This window comes from Callithrix jacchus, chromosome 12, assembly GCF_049354715.1.
Source record: "Callithrix jacchus isolate 240 chromosome 12, calJac240_pri, whole genome shotgun sequence".
NCBI lineage: Eukaryota > Metazoa > Chordata > Mammalia > Primates > Cebidae > Callithrix > Callithrix jacchus.
This window is the reverse complement of record NC_133513.1, coordinates 8724107-8743656: the sequence shown is the minus strand read 5'-3', so window position 1 is coordinate 8743656 and position 19550 is coordinate 8724107. Positions and strand designations below refer to the sequence as shown.

Sequence of the window (19550 nt, the reverse complement as noted above, 5' to 3'; positions counted from 1 at the left end):
CCCTGAGAAAGATGAAAGTGTCTTTCTGGAAGGGTTTTGCTTAAAGGACTGTGGCTTAAATCCTCAAAAATGTCCATGTGTCATGATCCTGGCCTTCAAAGGAAGCCTACAGCAATGTTTGATGGATTGGATCATTAACAAAATCATTCAATCATTCATTTAAGCATTTGTGACAGCCATTTACATGTGCTACAGATACACTGATGAATAAACCTGACATGAGGACAACCATCATGGGGCTTATAGGGAATGGGAGTGAAAACACAGAGATGATGGTTTTAGGAGGTTGAGTGGTATGAAAAGAAAAATGGATCACAGTTTATGAAAGAATACGCATAAGGTTCTCATGTGGTTTAGGATGGTGGGGCTTGGGAGACCTCCAGTGAATCTCTATCCATGAAAATTATTGCACACTGACCTCATACCCACAGGAGCTTCGAAGCTGATCTCTGCTGGGTTAGCTTTCTCCAGTGTGATCCCTCAATGTCTCCCTCAGACTTAACTGGAGACAGAGCTTTGGCTGGAAGGAAAGTGACCAACTATTCCAGTGGGTTTGGAATGGAGGATTTTTCAGAATGCAAGACTTCGAGTGCTCACACAGAAAAAATCCCGGACAAACCGGGACACGTCTTCCACTCTAACTGGAATCGTTCACTCCTGGTTTCTTCCCGTGGAATCTCCTTTCGACCATGGTCCTCACTTGATTTTTGCTGCAGGAGGTGGAATCCAATGGTATAGCGGACCTGTGCCATGAATGACTGCTCTTCCTTCAAACACCCTTTGTATTTGCAGATGGCCGCTACCTCCCGCTACAGAAACCAAAGAAGTTTTCTAATAGTTGAATGCAAGCATATGACCAGGCTTGCCCATTAGGATATGTCTCCCTGTGCTTTTTATTTTCATTCATGTATAACTACCTGAACCGCACAGATATTAAGTATAGAGCTCTATGGTGTTTTGCCAACACATACACACACGAACCAGTACCCCAGTCAAGGTGCAGAGAAATGCCATCTCCCTAGAAAATTCCCTTCTCCCTCTTTGCATTCTCTGCTCGTCCCCCAGCAAAGAATGCAAAAGCAGCAAGTACTTTTATAATCCCAGACTCTGGGGTTGCATTTATACAAAAGGTAGACTGTAGTCTTGTGATGACTGTGGTCTTGTGATGATTTGTGTAAATCATCTGGCTAACAGTCTTTACTAAGCATTTGGTGACTAACACTCCTGTATTACCCCTGCTATGAAGAGGATGTCCATTCCCAATGGCATGAAAAGCATGAATCATGCATCTCTGTTTTGTGGATAGCCTGGAGATAAATATATATGTAGCCTTTGGGTAGAAACTGAAGAGGCATCTTAGCGGGTGAAAGGCAATCACAAACCAGACTTCTATCCGCATAGGCCAACTGCTCCTGTTCATCAACTTCATAAAACTAGAACCATAAAGCATGGACTCTTGTGGATAATTTCTGTTGCTGAGTATAATGTTGTGTGTGTGTGTGTGTGTGTGTGTGTGTGTGTGTGTACACACTATGTATACACACACACACACACACATTGATGTGCTCGTCAGCAATTCATTTCTTTTTATTGCTGGATAGCATTCCACTGAGTGACTACACAACTTCCTATGCATTCACTTGTTGATGGACGTTTGGGTAATTTCCCTTTTTTCTTCTTTTGCCTTTACAAATAAACACGCCATGAGCATCCGTGAAGAAGTCTTTGTGTGCAGATATGTTTTCATTTCTCTTGATAAAATATTTAAGTCCAGAGCCACATCTCTGTGTATGTGTGTAGACGTATACGTGTGTGTGTGTGTGTGTGTGTGTGTGTGTGTGTGTGTGTGTGTGGCTAGTTAGTATATTTTCTCCCAGTGGTTTGACTTTTCAATCTCTTAAGGTCTTTTTATGGAACAAAGTTTTTTATTTTGAGGAAGCAAAGTCAAACTTCTCTTTCAGGCTTAGCACTTATTGTATTTCATCTGGGAAAATGTTGACCATGCTCAGTTTTCAAAGATAGATGTGTGTGTTTTCTTCCAGGGACTTTCAAGTGCCTGCTTTTGTAGTCAGGTCTGCAACCTATCTTCAGTTAATTTTTGTCTATGATGGAAAATACGGATCTGAGTTACATTTTTCCATCCCAGCATCCAGTTGGTCCGGGATTATTTGTTGAAAAGACTGGCTTTTCCTCCTCAAAATGTACTGTTACTTTTTTAAGGAAAATAAAAAATCCCTGCACTCTGTATGTTACCATCGGTCTTGGGTCTCAAGGGGCTAGGTGAAAGCACAGGCTACATCAAGCACCGTCACTGGAGGCTGTGTCCAGGGTAGAATCTGGAACCACGGCTCTGCGTTCACGAGTATGGATGCTGGTGGTGTCACGTGGCAGTGATCACAGTGCTGGCGGCAGCATCCACAGCGGGCAGTTGCTATGCAGGAATCCTAATGGGACCTTCAGCACCTGCATCTGTTTTCTGAGCCAGGTTCTCAAGTTTTCCTGATGATTCTGCATTCTCCCCAAAAGCATTCCAATCAAATTATCATTTGCATAGGTTACCTAAAAATGTTCTCTGTTGCAGACAATCAAGAATCCTGCACCGGTACAGTCGATCTGCCCACACACTTAGTATCAGTGTCTCATCCAGTTCCATGGTTTGGCTTTACTGCTCCTGTATTGGTGTTGACAGTTCTCAATGCCTGCCATCTAGCACTCGGCCAACCTAGGATGCTCCTGGCTATGCCAAGTGTGCTTTACAACAGAGCAGAGCATGGGATGCATCAGAAGTAGGATGAGTCTTCTTGCAACTCATTCCCACGTAGCCAGCACAATTTCTAGTAACCCACAATGGTTCCTCAGGGACACTGGGAGACTGTCCTTTATACAGGCAGAAAGTGGGAGGAAGGGGACCAGTGGTGTCGGTGACACAAGCAGTCAAGGGGCCAGAGAAAGGTCTTCGATTTACATAGAAACTCGGAGAACTTCACCTTCTCACATTCCACAATGTGTACATGCTAGGAGCAGAGACAGGCAACGTGGGAGTGGGACGGTAACTGCACCAAAAAGAAAAAAAATATTTAAGCTCAGACAAGTGGGAATGGAGTCCAATGCAACTGTCCAGGAGAGGAATCCGGAGTGGAAAAGTGCACAGTCCAGAGTGTACATGTGCAGGGAGAAATCTGCAGAGGAAACGGTGACCAGGAAGTAGAGCAAACTGCACACCTGCTCTGCGGCAGCGAACTCCATAAAGGGACAGGAGAATGAGGGAGATGAACGTTTAGAGGGTACAGAGAAAGCAGCCCCAACACAACAACGGTGAATACACACTGCCTCACAGCAGAAGGTAACTGTAGGGTCCTCCACACATTCAAGAAACAGGGACACAGTAATGCTCTCTCAGGGCCACCCTGGAGTGCAGATGAGGGCAGCTCTGAAACCCTCCATGCAAGAGGACAGACATCAACCTTCTCCATGGAAACAGACTGAAGATCACTCCTCGTCTGATTGGTAACTGCTTCCTTTTCCTAAGAGCACCCAAGAGAAGTTACAGTTCTCCCATTCTATGCAGCCTTTGGAAGACCATACATTGAGTAGGTTCCCTTTCCACTCTGGAAGATGAAGAGTTTCCAAAAGGCAGTTTCTTTCACATCCTAGCTCTCCCTGCCAGGGTGGATTCAAGAAGGGAGGTGTTGCCTAAGTCTGGCCATTGTGATGTGTTCTTCAGGGATCCCGAAGTGGAGCACAATGAAACATGGACAGAAGACTTAGCGGGAATTCATTTCTTCCCACGGAGGAGACCTCACAGTGGCTTGGTGCCTGCCAGGCTACCAACACTGCTTTTCCAGACACCTCTAAATTTTGTAAGCTTGTTGACTACTGCTAATAAGTATTCTTTTTGCTTAATTTAGGGGGGGAATTGGTTTCTATTGCTTGCAACCAGTGAGCCCTACTTGGTCCACAAAGTTGAGACTGCCGCTGTAATTAACTGCAATGTTTAATTTCACTCCTTTGTAAATTGGGTTGATATTCATACACAAAGGATAATTACTTTGTTCTCATGTAATTCCTTTTGATGTTATAAATCTCCAACAAGAAGCCCTGTTTGGGTCCATGAGAAACTAGATCTCCACCTCCTAGAAAGGCAGGACACAGGCTATGCAGGGAGCTGTGATCATGCCTCTGCACACCGGCCCGCGTGTCAAACAACAACCATTCCCAAAACAAAACAAAGCAAAGCAACCCTGAAGCCCTGTATTTTCATGTTGCACTGAAGCCTACAAATTATGCAGCTGATGCTGATGCCGGATGCTAGGTGTAGAATCCAGAGCCGAGCAAAAGCCAGTCACTGTCCTGGCCCTAGCATAGAAGCCAGTTTGTATGACCACATACAAACTAAGAATGGGTCATTCATAACCGTAACATATGGAAAATTAAGGACACTTTTATTGAAACCCTAGTGAGCTATTTTGAAACAACAGTTATTTGCTGAAAGTCAATTAAAATTAAAATTTAAAATTATTTTAAATTCAAATTGAGAACTATAAAAACAAAAATTAAAAACTATGAAAATTAAAAATTAAACATTTTAATTTTAGCAGTTTTAATTATTTATTTATGTATTTATTTATTTTGAGACAGAGGCTTGCTGTGCCACCCAGGCTGGAGTGCAGTGGTACAATCTCAGCTCACTGCAACCTCCCTCTCTGGAATTCAACCAACTGCCTTGCCTCAGCCTCCCGAGTAGCTGGGATTACAGGTGCATGCCACCACACCCTACTTACTTTTGTATTTTTAGTACAGATGGGGTTTCACCATGCTGATCAGGCTGGTCTCAAACTCCTGACCTCATGATCCACCAACCTTGGCCTCCCAAGGTGCTGGGATTACAGGTGTGAGCCACCACACCCGGCCACAAAGCTTTTAGTTTTATCAAAATTGTATTAAAATTAAAAACTATAAAATTGTATTAAAGTTTAAAACTGTGAACAGTAAAAATTTTCACCATGTTCCCATGTTCATAAGAGCCTGTCCTAAATCTAATTCTAATCAGGACAGCTGTAGGTCTTAAGACAAATCTAGCAATGAGTAAGATGTTTTAAGAAAACTGATCTGATGTCTGAGAGCCCTAGTACTTGCTCCTGAGCTCACCCAAAAAGCCACGTGTCCATGCTAAGCGAAGCACTTGCAAATACCAGAGGCTCCTGCAACAAGAGGAGGTTGAAATGTCATTCCCCAGTTAGAAGTCTCCTGACACAGTAAACCTGATAGGCATCTCAGAGATGTCCCTGAGCACCAGCGGAAAATAGAATTTAGGAAAAACTGGGGGCACAGTGGGAATAAAGGAAGCAGTGGAACAACCTGCATCGTACTCCTGGGCATGGTATGAGTGAGATTCCTGTGGCTCATGCAGTTCCAGCAGAAACAGCTGAGCTCCAGCCAGTACATTCCAAAAGGCTCACCTGCAAGGTGGGGGGACAACGGCCTGTGAGATGCACGGTTGGAACAGACACCAGGAAGGGAGGTGACTAGGGTTTTGCTGGGGCTGGAGCTGCCTGATCAAGAAACAAGAGTGATGGTTTGGCTATGAACATACCCAAATCTCATCTTGAATCGTAGCTCCCACAATTCCCACGTGTTGTAGGAGGGATCCAGTGGAAGGTAAGTGAATCATGGGGGTGGGTCTTTCCCGTGCTGTTTTAGTGATAGAGAGTAACTCGCATGAGATCTGATGATTTATAAAAGGGAGTTTCCCAGCACGCGTTCTCTCTTCGCCCGCCACCATCCATGTAAGACATCACGTACTCATCCTTCCACCATGATTCCGAGGCCTCCTCAGCCATGTGGAACTGTGAGTCCATTAAACCTCTTTTTCTTTGTAAATTTCCCAGTCTCGGGTATGTCTTTATCAGCAGCCTGAAAACAGCCTAATACAGGAGCAAAGAAGCCCCTGTGTGTTTGAGGTATCTGCGACACTTACGCATCATGAGAAAGAAAAAAACTTGAATATTTTCAACAAAGAAAGTAGACAAGTAGCAGCAACGTGGCTACAGCCTCCCGTCTTGCCACCTCCAGATAAGCTTTTGGAATACACCAGCAAACCGGCTGGAGCTCAGCTCTTTCTGCCGGAGCCACATGAGTGACAGTAAACTCACTCATGCTTGCCATGCAAATAACAGGAATGCAACCACACTGTTGAACTCGAGAGCTGTGACTCTTTGCCCCTTCTTTCCTGCCCCCAAACTTGAGCAGATCTAGAGGGCCAGAAGATGAAAGGAAAGAATGCCTCAAAGTCATACAAAGTCCCTCCCTCTTCATTCCAAGATAAAAGAAGGGGAGGAATGAAAAACACCATACACCCTCTCCTTTTTGGAAGCTACGCGACTGGCAAGGGGAGAAAAGAAACTTTAAACACGTTGTAAAATAGTTACTTTGAAAAAGAAAATGACGGGGGCATAAATGCCCACAGAGACTAAACACTAATAACCAAAAGGGATCAGAAAGTTGAAAAATCTGTCTGAGATATTATCAGGGGAAGGGGAAGAACAGGCAACTCTGTGAACCTGGGAACAGGGAGTGGAGAAAAAGTCATGTCATGTTTATATCTCACTGAGCTGAGACTGTTCGGTAAACTAGTGTTTAATAAGAATGTTAAAGAAATACCAACAAGACATCAGTTCAGATTCCTGAGTGTTAACACAACTGGGTGCTTTGTAGAACTTTACACACTTTCTTCCATACATGTTGTGGAGTCCATGAAGTTATTTAGGAATAAATCCTTAGCGGTTCTTGTTTCAGGATACGTGGATCTTACTTCATGCCATAGCTGCACTACCAGTGAGAACGGCTGGCTCAGTGTTATGTTTAAGATAAATTATTATTATTTGAGATGGAGTCTTGCTCTGTCAGCCAGGCTGGGGTGCGGTGGTAAAATGCAGGTTCACTATACCTTCTGCCTTCTGGGTTTGAGCGATAATCCTGCCTTAGTCTCTCAAGTAGCTGGGATTACAGGTGTGTGCCTCCATACCCGACTATTTTTTTTTTTTTTTTGTATTTTTAGTAGAGATGGAGTTTCACTGAGTTGACCAGGCTGCTCTCAAACTCCTGAACTAGATCTGCCTGCCTTGGCTTCTCAAAGTGCTGGGACTACAGGCGTGAGCCACCACGCCTGGCCAGGATAAATTATTTTTTATACATAGTAGAGCTTACAATCAATGCGATATGCTTTTATTTGAAAAGCAGTCCACAATGAAAACAACCCTATTTTATAGGGTACTTCTTAGAAAATGTCAGGTTACATAGATTGGGTACAAATTCACCATATTTTAAAGCATAACGAGGTGGCAGCTAGAATTTGGGGGTGGTTTACAGCAAACTGGTTTTTTATTTTCTCTTAACCAATTAACTAGATATTGAGTAAAATTAATTGGGTATTGAGTAAAGGTGTTTCTCTTGCAAACCTGCCAAGTTGGATGGTTCTTCATGTGGAGAAATGGAAAGGAAAGTGATAATGTTCAAACATTGATAATCTTACAGGTTCATTCAATAGTCTTCGAGCCCCTACACCAATTTCTTCCACCTGGAGACATTTTTGTTTGGCACAGCATAGCCTGGGATGGGAAGTGGGGTGTGGCATGCTCTGTCACCTAGCGGGCTGATGGCAAGGTGAGGTAAACATTCTATAGTGCACAGGGTAACTCCCCTGGACCAAGAAGTAGCTGGTCCCAAATATCAGTAGTGGTGGTGTGGTTGAGAAACCGCCCTACTCAATGCCTAGCGCAAGTGCTATCAAGATGAGACCCTGCCCACGGGGGGCTCACAATGAAGATATATTTTAGAAATCTTATCTGTCCTGTTAAACAGACATGGAAGCATACCGGCTATTTCCACCAGTTCCAAGTATAGGATGTGTGAAGGGCACTCCCTTTGCCCAGCTGTTCGCCATTTGCTCCTGTTGCCTTTGGAGATGATGCTTTAGGGTGTACAAAGAGGAGAAAGTCAAGGTCACATTTTATTGGCTCTGCGATGACTATGCACTGATGGCAGATTTATCCAAATATTTATAATGCGCTGGAGACTGTTCAAACAGTTAGGCAGCTTGTCAATTCTCTAATGACTGAGGCATCCTAAGTGTGGGAAGTGGAAGTCTAGTTGTCTCTGAGAGCTGAAGGGCAAGCACACACATGTTGGTATTTCCATGGGATTGGTACCAAATATTTATTGAGCAACTACTACAAGCAGGACAATTTATGGGGGGAGGGTAAAGGTGATAAAGATAACAGAATCAAGGTTTAGGTAAAAGAAAGGGAAGGATTCCAGCTGGGTGAATTAGGAAAGGGTTTCTGAAGGCAACAAGATTCTGTTGATCTTTGAGGATGGAAAGGATGTCACGTGGAGTGCAAGGAGATTCAATGCAGAGAAATCCACGTAAACAAAAGTACAGGATGAGGAGAACATGAAACGTGAACTGGAAATGACAGTTCAGCTAAGGCATAGGAAAGGGGACAAAAAAGGGAGAAGAAGGTGGACCAAGTGTGGAATCCTGACTGAGTGGTGTGGCCACTCTTCTGAACTGTGCATAAAGAAACCTGTATCCTTATGAGAGCCTCTGCTGTTTGCATCCACACATCCCTACCCCACAGAGGCAGCAGCTCTGAGCAGCCACCATCAACTCGCCTGCAAGGCTCTGAGCTCAGGGTCACTGACTCCCGACTCTGACTTGGGAGGATAAACCACGGGCTCTCCAGTCTCTAATATGTGGCTTCCAATACACTGAAGACCAGTTCTCAAGAGAAGGGGTGGGGGGGTCTCCATATCATTGCAGGTGCACGTCCTTATAGTTGAGAGGGTCCTGAATCATAAAACAAAAATGTGTTTCAAGTGGTGTAATGAGGCCGTGAGCAGACAGAAACATAACCAAAAATCCATAAAAATGATACATTCGGCTTGAAGATTTATCCATGTGTTTCACAGGCTGGCAAAACAGACACCCCCAAACCCCAAAAATACATTCAGTGAAGGCCAAAGTAGCCTGTAAAGAAATCACTTTGTTGGGGAAGAGGGAAAGGAGAGGATACATGTGCGTGTGCACACACGCACACACATGTGCACACGCACACACATGCGCACACACGTGCACACACGTGCACACACGCACACATGCACGCACACACATGTGCACACACGCGCGCACACACTCACAATGTGTGCACACGCACACATGCACGCGCACACACGCACACGCACACACACACACTCGCCTTAGTATATACCTAAGATATCATATTTCTGAAAATACACATGAAATACAAAAAATTCAAAAGAAACTAGCAAAGTGTTGTTACTTCTGGAAAGGGAAACAGACTCAGAGATCATCAGCTGAAGGGAGACTCACTTTTCTTCTATACGCCTTTTCATACTTTTGAATGTTTTAAAAGGTTTCTTAACATATTGAATAATAAATAAAATAAAAAGAAAGGTCAGAAGTACAAAGAGACTAATGGAAACACATAGTCAAACTGCTTTGGGAAGCGGTTAATGACAACATTTAAGAGCACAGATTTAAGTAGCACTTCCAGATTTGAATTTTCCTTCTGTCAATGGACAGGCATGTGATCTTGGACAATATACTGAATCTCTCTGCGATTATACCTTTTATGTACAATGGGGATAGTAACACCACCTCCCTCGTAGGGTATTTCATTAGGAATTAAATGAGATATTGCGTATAAAGCATCCAGCTTGAGACCTGATATACAAGTATTGCTGTAGCATGAACGACTGCCTTCTACAATGATGTGGTGTGACTGGTGCCTATACTTGTAGAATCTCTTGATTGATGATTCAACTCAGACTAATTACAACAGAGCCTTTCACAACATAACTGGATGTGCCTGATATTAACATCTCTCCCATGTAGGAGAAGACAAATGGTTCCGTTTGTCCCAATCATAATAGCACGATAGGAAATCCAATACTCTGTTACTCAATGGTGGCAGTAACACTGAGGGGACCCCCTCTTTTTTAAACACAGGAATTAATTCATTCAACCCCAAACTAAAGAACGGTATGGTGAGGTGGATGTTTATTGAATTCCATTTCAAATAAACACGGCCCTTACCACACATCCAAGGGACGTAGCAACCATGGTCATATAAGTGATGAGAACAGCATTTCCAAGTGTTTAATTCCATGTTTCCCAATCTCATACTGGATGTCTCTGGGTCGTTCTTACAACGTACCTTTAGTTCCTGCATGCAACCACTGACAGTTCCATCGCTTCTTCTCTGCTCGTAGCAGACATCGGCATTTCCTGTGTGCTAGGGTCTGAACATTTGTGTCCACTCCAAAATTCATGTGTTGAAACTTGGTTGTGAATTACCTTTATGAAATGTTTAAGTTACGGGACAGAAGCTCTCATGAATGGGATTCACAACCTCATAATATGGCTGGTCAGATCCTTTTTCAGCCCTTCCATCCCTTCCTCCACCTAAAGGCACAGCGTTCCTCCCACCCACGGACACAGCAACAAAGCATCATCTTGGAAGTAGAGAGGGGGTTCTCTCCAGACACATGCTGGTGCCTTCATCTGATACTTCCCAAGTCCGAACTTCCCAGCCTCCAGAAAAGTGAAAAACAAGTTACTGCTCTTTATGAATGACCTGGTCTGGGGTATTTTGTTATAGCAGCACACACCAACAACGTGAAACAGGCCTTTGCTCCCGACGTAAGCACAAACATCCTCACTGACTTTTGAGACACCTTACAGCGTCACTTCTCAGTGTCTTCATGGCCCTACCAGTATTTCATTGCTCAGCTCACACTCTCCTTCCAGGGAATTGTACTCAACTATGCCAGCCCAAATTCATCAAGTGCGTCTCCAAACTCTAACATCACGTACTCCCTGGTAAGTTTAGGATCTGATAATTCTGCGATGGTTCCATGCGTGTCACTCCGCTCCTCGGTGACACCACACAGTCCTGAAAACTAGAACTGCTCTTATCTTCTTGTTTGCCTTCTAACACTTACTACAGTTCCAGATGCTTTGCAAGGAATTCCCATTAAATACAGGTTGACCAAGTATCTGCGTGTTACAGTTTTGTGTTGGTAACTCAGGTGGAGGGAGGGAATGTCCTATGCAAACAGTAACCCTGCTTATTCCCACCAACTTGAAGATTGCTGTATTGAGTTAAGAGTGTTCTCTGAAAATTTATGTTTACCAGATACTCAGAAGTGGCCTTATCTGGAAATAGGGCCCTTGCAGATAGAATGAGTTAAGAGGAGGACATATGGATTAGGGTGGGTCCTAAATCCAGTGACCAGTATCCCGACAAAGACAGGGATATGTAGAGATATGCTAGGAAGTAGCCAGCTGATGGAGGAAGAAGGTTGAGCAATGCCAACATACACCAAGGAGTGCCAAGGATGCAGGCAACCACTGGACGCTGTGGAAAAGCCAGGGAGGATTCTTTCTTCGAGTCCTCAGAGGGAGCGGACCTGACAGGCACCTTGATTTCAGATTTACGCCTCTGGAAGGGTGAGAGAAGTCTGTGCTACCTTGTGACGGCAGTCCCAGAACACAGATACGATCCTCCACAAGCTTTTCTCAGCACAAAACAAACTCCAAGAACTGTGCTCACAACCTGGCGGTACCCTTCCCTCATCCTATCTGTTTACTAGGAACCTGATGTGTAACAAGGTCAAACTGAAGACAGACATGCTTTGAAAGTGGCTTTGTGGAACAACTGTAAACAGTGCTGCCATCAAAACATTTGTAAATAACCTAAGTGCCCATCAACAGATAAATGGATACAGAAAGTGTGGTAGACACACCATGGAGTATTATTCAGCCGTAAAAAGGAATGAGAGCCAATCATTCGCAACAACACAAACTGAACTGGAAATCAGTGTGTCAAGTGAAGTAAATCAGGCACAGAAATTCAAACACTGCATGTTCTCACGTGTGGAATCAGCGTAAATTAGTTCAACCATTGTGGAAGACAGTGTGTCAATTCCTCAAGGATCTAGAAATAGAAATTCCATTTGACCCAGCAATCCCATTACTGGGTATATGCCCAAAGGATTATAAATCATTTTATCATAAGGACACATGCACACAAATGTTCATCGTGGCACTGTTTACGATAGCAAAGACCTGGAACCAACCCAAATGCCCATCAATGATAGACTGGACAAGGAAAATGTGGCACATATACACCATGGAATACTATTTAGCCATAATAAACAATGAGTTTGTGTCCTTTGTAGGGACATGGATGAACCTGGAGAACATCATTCTCAGCAAACTGACACAAGAACAGAAAACCAAATACCGCACGTTACCATTCATAGGTGGGTGTTGAACAATGAGAACACATGGACACAGGGAGCGGAGCCTCACATACTGAGGTCTGTTGTGGGTGACTAGGGGAGGGACAGCAGGGGGCAGGGAGGTTGGGGAAGGATAACATGGAAAGAAATGCCAGGTATAGGTGATGGGGGGATGGAGGCGGAAAACATACATTGCCATGTATGAACCTATGCAATAATCCTGCATTTTCTGCACATGTTCCCCAGAAGTTAAAGTGCAATAATACACACACACACACACACACACACGAAGGCTAATTTAAAAAAAAAAAAGAAATAGAAGAAAGAAAAACGACTGAACTCATGGAGGTAGAGAGTACAAAGATGACTACCAGTGGCTGGGAAGGGTAGAGTGGCGGGAGGCAGTGAGGATGGCAAGTGGGTATATTAAAAAGAAAGGATGAATAAGACCTAGTATTCGATAGCCCAACAGGTGACTACAGTCAATAACAACTTACCTGTACATTTTATTTATTTATGAGATGGGGTCTCACTTCGTGGCCCAGGCTGGAGCGCAATGGCACAATCTCAGCTCATTGCAACCTCTGCCTCCTGGGTTCAAGCGAGTCTCCTGCCTCAGCCTCCCGAGTAGGTGAAATTACAGGAGTGCACCACCACGCTTGGATAATTTTTGTATTTTTAGTAGAGACGTGGTTTCACCGTGTTGGTCAGGTTGGTTTAGAATTTCTGACCTCACGATCTGCCTGCCTCGGCCTCCCAAAGTGCTGGGATTACAGGCTTGAGCCACTGTACCCAGCCACGTATACATTTTAAAATAAAGAATGTAAATAGATTGTTTGTAACTCAAAGGATACATGCTGGAGGGGTGGAGACCCCATCCTTCATGATGTGTGTTTTTCACATTGTATGCCTTTATCAAAATGACTCATGTATCCCATAAATATCTACACCTACTATGTGCCCACAAAAATTAGATATAAAAAGCTGTTGTAGCAAGGGTACACTTTTTCAGACAAAACCTTATACGTACCTTCGAAGTGTAACTAAGTAAGTGTCATGTCATGAGAATGTAGCAGTTGCTTTTTGGAGTCAACCCAATGAGGCCATGTAGCTGTTCTGATGAATGTATAATTCTGAAGTTCTTTAACAGACTTGAACAATTCATGGCATTAAAATAAAAGTATTTATGAGAACTCTGAAGATTTGCGAAAATCTTGAGAACTTCTAAATCTCCGATTTGGCAGATGTACTTATTATAGGGACTGAAAGGCAAGGTCCAGAAGTGTAAGTAAAATTCCAGACTCATCCGGGGTGGTGGTGACCAAGCACAGACACACCCACTGAAAGACTGGAGATGATTTTGGAGTTCCTCACTGCACTGGACCAAACGTGTGCCCATCTTCAATGGCCATTAACATTGCAGTGTTCATACCCACGATCCAAATCACAGCTTCCAACACCACCGTCACTTCCACACCAAACCATCCAAAAATGTGTCATCCAAATGGCCAGTAGCTTTATCAACTTATTGGCAATACTAACCCTGTCTCTCTCACCCTCTTCCTTCTTTCCTTCCTTCCCTCCTCAGATATTTCCCAAGTAGCTGCTTTTTATCAGATATTCCTCTACATGCTGAGCAAAGAGAGATGAGTAAGAAGGACAAAGATACTCATCCCATGGTATGTTCCGGTTGGCAGAAAAAGACAATTGAACAATTCAAACAAATACATAAGATTTTTAAAAGAGCAGTAAATATGAATACATGTATTAAATGCTAGTGACTCCCAGGAAGGCGTTTTCTCACATAGGATGGTCAATGGCTTCTTAGATGGCTGAAAGATAAGGAGCTGGTTCTTTAAAGAACCAGAAGAGCATTGTCTCAAAGTCAGGAGTCACGCAAAGTCCCTGAGTCCAAAATGAACGTAGCTGGGATCAATTAACAGAAAGAAAGAGGTTGTGGCTACAAAGAGCAGAACGTTATAAGCAGGAAGGGGCTACACCCACAACACCTACAGGTCAAGGCAAGGCTTTGGACTGCATTATAAGTGCAGATGGAATGGGTTAAGCCAAAGAAGACGACACAATCCGATCTCCTTTATCAAAATATCCCTTCTTATGGTTTGCTGTTTGTTAGCTGCCGTAGCTAAGTATGAACCTGGTTATTAATATGAATCCCATTACTGAATGCCAACCCAAGTTATGGTTTCGAACAGGTCATATTCAACTTTACAAGCCACCCTCACACCTTCCTGCCAGCTAAATTAATAGAAACAGCTTCATCCAGAATTGCTTTCCTCATGCTAAGCCAAAGCATATTTTGCAGTCTTTTAACTGTCTTATTTCATTGACTGAAGGTGATGTCTTCATAAATATCTTTTTAAAAACATCTTCCCAATACTAATAGTATTATGCATCTTCTGATGAATGGCCAGCTTGGGTCAAAATTATTCCAAGATGGGAAGGTGGTAAGGCAGCAATATTTTAACAAATTATCATCTCTGAAAGTATGGCATTCCCTCCCATCACTTCAGAATTAATAACTCCTTGCATTACGATCTCTTCACTGGGGCTAGGGCAGAGGTTTGTCTACTTGGGAGTCATAAGATGTTGATCCTCATTTTTAAGACACACACACACTGCACGTCCCCTGAGTGCCATTAAAATGTACCGCATAATCTTTGGAAATTGATTCAAAGAAAACAGACGCCAGTTTTTCTAGATGCAAGGACATTTTTACTCTGCCAAATATCCTAACGCTTTCATTAGAAAACAAATATTTGGCTTTATAGAAGCTGGTCGATAACCTTGGTGAGAAAAGTGAGAGCTGAACTTTTAATTCCTCAGCCCTGCAAAAGAAGTATTCCCCTTCCCTTAGCTCAAATTCAACAAGACCTAAACAAGGATCAAAATGGGCCAGTGACAAGGACTTCATTTGTTAGTCCTAACTCTAAGCCTTCCATTTTTAGACATGAGGATGTCTCACGATTTAGCTTTCAGAATCACAATTCTACAGGAGATAGAAATCATGCTTACACAGTGTATCTAAAGTCAAGTCCCAGAACTTCTGCATTTTTTAAAATTGTTTTCTGGCTATCCAACAAGGCTATAATCAGCCAGAGAGTTCCTAAGGGAGCCTACAAGTATTTCTTTGAAACAGAATAGGGCCTTAACATGTGTGAATGCTGGTGTTTTAAGGAAAAAAGATTAAAGAGAGAGACAAAGAGGGGAAACAAAGGAAAAGATTAAGGAAAGAAAAGAGGAAGGGGTGGAGAAGGACAAGGGAAAGGGAAAGGAAGGGAAACAAGGGAAGGAGAAGGGAAGGGAAGGAGAAGGGAAGGGCAGGAGAAGGGAAGGGAAGGAGAAGGAAAGAAGAGAAGGGGAGGAGAAGGAAAGGAGAAGGGATGAGGAGGAGAAGGAAAGGAGAAGGGAAGGGCAGGAGAAGGGGGAGGAGAAGGAGAGGAGAAGGGGAGGAGAAGGGGAGGAGAAGGGAAGGAAAAGGGTAGGGTAGGGTAGGGGAGGGGACAGTAGGGGAGGGTAGGGGAGGGGACAGTAGGGGAGGGTAGGGGAGGGGAGGGGAGGGGAGGGGAGAAAGGAAGGAGGCAGGTAGAAGAGAAAGGGAGGGGAGGAGAAATGAGAGAGAAGGGAAGGAAAAGAAAAAACAAAAGAGGAAGGGAGGGAGGGAAGGAAATGTTTAATTATTATTAAATGGAAGGAGAAATGCAATTATTAGTGGAATGTTAGAAAGGGATATTTGGGCTTTAGAAATTAACACATCCATTGTTTAAAAAAGTACATGTGGCCGGGCACGGTGGTTCACACCTGTAATCCCACCACTTTGGGAGGCCGAAGCAGGCAGATCACAAAGTCAGGAGATCAAGAACATCCTGGCCAACATAGTGAAACCCCACCTCCACTAAAAATACAAAAAAATTAGCCTGTAGTCTGAGCTACTCAGGAGGCTGAGGCAGGGGAATCACTTGAACCCGGAAGGCGGAGGTTGCAGTGAGCTGAGATCACACCACTGTACTCCAGCCTGGGTGATAATAAGTCTCCATTAAAAAAAAAAAAAAAGGCTCATGAGCCTTTTCCTTGACCAATGAACAATGGTAACAACACAGTCTAGGCATCCCTGTCATACTGCCTATTTGCTGTAATTTAAGCAATATCCATTGTTAGGTATTTTCTGCCCCCATTTATTCACAATTACGGAAAAACACCATTTTGAGCATGGGGTAAACCTGCTTCCCACCTGCCTGATTATCGCCAGCCGCTATTCCTGCATGTGGAATTGCTTGATTAAAGGATCTACACATTGTAAAAAGGTTTTGATATAAATTGACAAATTACCCTTCAGAAAATTTCTGCCAATTTACATCTCTCTAGTGGCTCAGGAATTATTATTTTTTCCCCTCCACTCTTTCTAACCCTGGGTATTCACAGAAATTTTATTGCAATTTTTTTTTCTCTCTCTCTCTCAGCAATGTCTGCACACTTTCTATTGACAAAAGCACCTCAAAGTCCTTTTTGGGAGTTCTCTCTGCCTCATTATTCGTGCTTTGTGGTATTACTAAGCAGATGGCTTGGTACCACCAAACCAAGGGACTCGCACTTGACCCAAACAAGATCACTCAGAGGTTGAAAACTGATAGAGTTCATTTGTGGTTCTGTGGCTGTCCAGACTGAATTTAGCAGAATTTCCTTTTTTTTTTTTTTTTGAGACGGAGTGCTCTTGTTACCCAGGCTGGAGTGCAATGGCACGATCTCTGCTCACCGCAACCTCCGCCTCCTGGGTTCAGGCAATTCTCCTGCCTCAGCCTCCTGAGTAGCTGGGATTACAGGCACACGCCACCCTGCCCAGATAATTTTTTATATTTTTAGTAGAGACGGGGTTTCACCATGTTGACCGGGATGGTCTCGATCTGTTGACCTCGTGATCCACCCGCCTCGGCCTCCCAAAGTGCTGGGATTATAGGCTTGAGCCACCGCGCCTGGCCCCAGAATTTTCTTTTTTTCTTTTTAAGTTGGAGTTTCACTTCAGAAGCTCTTAATTGAGAGAAGAGATGTTGTTTGCATACTCCAACTTGCAAAGGACTGCCAGAAGGAAGCCCTGGGCACCTCCACATGAAGCAGTTCACTCAAAATGCCTGGTCTGTAGTCACAAAATAAGAAAGCTCAGCAGGTGCACGGTGGAAACATGCCCGTGGGTTCTCAATATTTATTTTCGTGCCTGTCCCAGGAAGGAAGAAAGACTGACAGCTTACTACCATTCCTACTGGTCCAAAACACCTGCTCAGTCGTTGCAGGGTGGTTAAGAGCATGGGCCAAATGCACTGTTCTGGCATATGTTGATCGCCTGAGTTTGAGTTAAGCCCTTTAGTCTTCCTACCCCTCAGTTCTATGACATAAAGATAACAAAGCCCTTAGATACTAAATAAGAAAGTGTCTACTGAGTTGCTAATACAGTAGGTCGTGGGTCATTGGTAGTTCTTGCAGAATTTTCTTTTCTTTATTATTATTTCTTTTAAGATGGAGTTTCACTCTTGTCACCCAGGCTGGTGGGCAGCAGTGAGATCTCAGCTCACTGCAACCTCCACCGCCTGGGTTCCAGTGATTCTCCTGCTTCAGCCTCATGAACAGCTGGAATTGCAGGTGTGCACCACCACACCTGGCTAATGTTTGTATTTTTGGTACAGATGGGTTTCATCATGTTGGCCAGGTTGGTCTCAAACTCCTGACCTCAGGTGATCTGCCTGCATTGGCCTCTCAAAGCGCTAGGAATATAGGCATGAGCCATTGCACCCAGCAGAATTTCCATCACAAATGAATATTCTCTAGATTGTTCCAAGGTGGAGGGCACTGCACGGGAAGTGGGGCTATATCCCAATGTACAGTATCTCTTCTCTCAAAGGAAGTATTAACTACAATGACAACGTGACACAACAGCATCACCTGACTATTCTCATTTCATCTGACCCTTTCTGGTGCACAAAGCACTCCCACACACATTTCCATTTCATCTTCACTCAACCCAGTGTGGTAGGCAGGGCAGGCATCATCAATTCCATTTTACAGATAAATTACAAAGACCATTCCCACCCTCCGTCCCATTGTGACTGCAGAGACATTTGGCCGGGTTGGCAAGTCAAGCTTTCCACTTTGCACCTGTGCATGGTGGGTGGCAGCTTCTCATCAGGAAGGGAGAAAGTAGTTAGAATTAAGCGTTTACCTTCTCACAGTCCTTGGGAGCCCACTGAGAAAATATTTCCCCCTTTATTTTCTGGCCCCACTGGTTGGTAAGCCAGGAAGAAAAGAACTCTGTGGTTGAACTTGGCCAAATGCTATCCCTGCGTCTGCTGGGTCCAGGGAAGAACGGGGTGCAATGTTTACTACTTCTGCAAGAGAACAGACAGATAAATAAAATTCAAAGAGCAGTGACGCTGGGTGGTTCTTAAGGCAGACACTAGGACGATGTTAGGAAGCCCAAGAGCTGAAAGCAGGAAGTGGGCTGAATTCCACCTTCCCAGAAGGTTTTCCCACCACAAGAGGGGCCAGAGCATGATTCTGAATTGGCATCAGATCTACATGACTCAGACAAAAGTATACAAAATAACTGACACTCAGTGGGCCCAGCTGTAAAACATAAACATGTTAGCTGAAATAACACAGGGTCATCACCTGGCTCCTGACTGGTGCACCTGATCCCTCCCCATGACCGCCAACTTGACAACCACAGAAGGCCTTGAGACTGACCCATGAATCTCTCAGTTTGACTGGAATTGCATGTCTTGCAATCTTTTCTTTTCCCTCCTCAAGTCAGATGAAAACTTTTCTTAACTAACGTTTGTTTCTTAAATGGGATATAGTGTTTGGCCCAGACAACCCTCAAGGTAATCAATAAAGTCATTTCAAGTTTATTTAACAAACCGTAGGGCAGGCTATTAATCTGTTCCACTTAGACTTTGTAAAAAACAAATCCATATTTTTATCTACTGCAGGAACGGTGACATTTAGGGGTGAAAAGGGATAATAAGGAAATCTACAACATGAATGGGTTCTACAAACACAGACAAGAACTTCACAGAGTCAGCGAGGCATTAACAACATCACTTAACTCAGTGGGTCTCATGTCTCCTAAATGCAGAATGGCCATCGTCACAGTTAACATCACCATCATCTCTTTACTATTGCCACAAGTCTTAAGGCCCCAGATTCTACGGGACACT

General features: G+C 43.8%; 1 protein-coding gene across 1 annotated transcript in view; it reads right to left on the bottom strand.

Annotated features, from left to right (window-relative positions):
* RBFOX1 (RNA binding fox-1 homolog 1) overlaps positions 1–19550 on the bottom strand; it is a 2602982-nt gene that overhangs the window by 1217723 nt on the left and 1365709 nt on the right.